Source organism: Cicer arietinum, chromosome 1, assembly GCF_000331145.2.
Source record: "Cicer arietinum cultivar CDC Frontier isolate Library 1 chromosome 1, Cicar.CDCFrontier_v2.0, whole genome shotgun sequence".
NCBI lineage: Eukaryota > Viridiplantae > Streptophyta > Magnoliopsida > Fabales > Fabaceae > Cicer > Cicer arietinum.
The window spans coordinates 9,399,106-9,401,981 of record NC_021160.2 but is presented as its reverse complement, the minus strand read 5'-3'; positions in this window follow the sequence as shown (position 1 = coordinate 9,401,981).

Sequence of the window (2,876 nt, the reverse complement as noted above, 5' to 3'; positions counted from 1 at the left end):
GAGAGAAACTCTGGGATACAGTGGTTGATCAAAATCCAGTAGTGAAACTGGTAGCTATCTTCATTGTTGAGAGGGCTCATCAAGAAGAAGCTTTACTGTGATCTTGGAAGAGTTTGAAAAGAAACTCTGGGATACAGTGGTTGATCAAAATCCAGTAGTGAAACTGGTAGCTATCTTCATTGTTGAGAGGGCTCATCAAGAAGAAGCTTTGCTGTGATCTTGGAAGAGTTTGTAGAGGAACTCTGGGATACAGTGGTTGCCAAATAGAATAGAGAGAGAGTTTTAAGATTGATAGGCCGGGAGGGCTGGAACATCTGTAAAACACTCTGAAAGATTCTATTGATAAAGGCCGAATTCGTTTAATTTCGGGACTGTACGTATGTCGTCTGATAGACGGCTGAACCAATATAAAATCGTGGTGCACTTCTCTCTATCCCTTACTCTTTATTATCATTGTATGATTGTATGATTAATCTTGATTGCATGCTTGTATCTTGATTAATTTTGTAGAACAATTACTGTATGTGTTGAACTAGTAATTGGTCAATACATGTAAGTGTGAACCTTCGCTTAGAATCAACTCCTTGGGACCGTGATTGATCATTAGTTTAATAAAAGTGTTCTTTTGTTAAATTGATTATCAATCTTGTTGAATTTTTTTGAAAGACTGTCATACACGTTTTTAAACAATAGAGGTCATATTTTTCCAACAGTTTGAATTGTTACCCTTTTAAAATTTTGATTCTTGTTCTTAATTTAAATTAACTCAAGATCAATCTTTGTTGAAAAAGAATGTCCAGAATATTCTAGATATGTTAGAAGTAAATAAAACAAATTAATTTATAATAAAGTGAGATTTGTGTGTGCAAATAATTAAAGATAAGGAATAGAAAGATCAAACACAAAAAGTATATGGTTCATCAAACTCGGGCTAGTCCAGTCATCACAACCGTGTGATTTTCACTATGTGCTTCAGAACTAGAATGTTCTCCTTCACATCTTTTCTCTTGATCACGCCTTGATCAATTACAATATTCACCTTTCGTCCTATAAAAGATTTTTACATTGACCTTTCAGCTTTGAAAGGATTTTTACAAACACATTCAATCTAACTTAAAGGATAGACTTGAGTTACAAATGATGTGTATGGTAAAAGTGTTTAAGATCTTGAAACTTCTCAACACTTGTTTGAGATAAATAATGAAAAACTCAGTAAATGATGATCTACAAATATAGTGAAAAGAGCTGAAGTTTGCTTAAAAAGTTTTTGACTTGTTCTTACTTGAATTAGTGTTGGTAGATTTGTAAATTGAACTCTTGCTTTCACCTTCCAATTGATCTTCAATTTATAGATGATAAAAGGCTTTGAATATTTAGTTTAAAATGAATATAGTCGTTGGACACACTTCCCAAGTGTCATATCTGTTTTAAAGCAATTAAACATGTGTTTATATTGTTCTCCGGAACGTTTTTGACAAACGAAGAACGTTCTTGCTTTTAGGTATGATGGAAAAGGTGAATGAGTTGTGAAATGTCAGTGGGTACTTTTTCAAATCAGATTTCTACAAAACTTTATGCATAACAATGTAAGTATAATGTACTTGCATCTTTGCTCATAACTCATCAATTTGGAGATCAATCTTGAGGCTGTTTTCCTCATTTGGACATTCAACTCAAGTTCTGGACTTGACCACTTCTTTGAGTAGCCTAGATACTCTTTAATTGTGGTTTACACTATGAAAAATTTTCTATTTTAATTCTTCCATTAAAAGAGAATAACTAGAATGTTCTTTTGTAAAATTAGAATATTCTTCGTGTGTTGCTTTTCTGTGTGTCATGTTTTTCTTCTCTGTACACGTGTTGCTTTTTGCAGAGATGTAGCATTGATATTTATGTCTTTATTGTACTTTTTAATCATAAATCTGGAGATTGATCTTGCATTTTGTTCTTGAAATTTTGCTTTGCTTTGTTAATCCTCTTTGAACGAATCTGTCAAAAACGATCTTGTGTATATAATTTTATTGCTTTCATAATGAAGGTTGGTAATTTGTGATGAAGATTGACAATCCAAAATGATCTCAATTTAATGATAACTTTGTTCTTTTGCATACCAGAATGTTCTTGGATTGATCATTATTGAATATAGTGAAAATCAAAATGGTCTTCGTTTTTCTATATTACTATTTTTAATAAACCAGAATGATTTTCGTTTTTCCATATTGAACTTGTCATCAATTTTCAATTTAGTTAAGACATGATTTACTTTGATTTATATCATAGTGTGATCATTGATTGTTGTATAAATGTATTTGATTATATTTTTTATGAAAATGATATCTTGAAGATGTAATAATGATTCTCTTGAATGATTGATATATGATATATTCTTTTTGAGGTTCTTTCATTGTTGAGTAGATACTTATGCGTTTTGATTATGTGAATGACTTTTTGCTTATTCACTTATGCAGTTCACCTTCCTTAAATAAAACTCAAGTGCAATCATAAAGTTTGTTGTCATTAAAACATACATAAAAATATTTTTACTTCAACAATGACAACATAATACACCCGCGAGTACCCACTCAAATTTGTATTTATTTGGGCGGAAAAAATATGCTCTGATTTGATTAAGTGCGGGTGCGAGTTTTCTCTGAAATTAAAATTCAGGGATGATAGCGGTTTTGGGGTGTTAATATCCACCTCGCATCCGCATCAAAACTTGCGTCACTAATAATATTATTGTAATTTTTAAATTTTGTATACATGTACATATTGAATATACTAAATATTTTTTAAAATATTAAAACTTATAATCTCATCTCTATAGAAAATATTTTTTAATTTTATTATTATCTAATATATAATAATTATTTTAT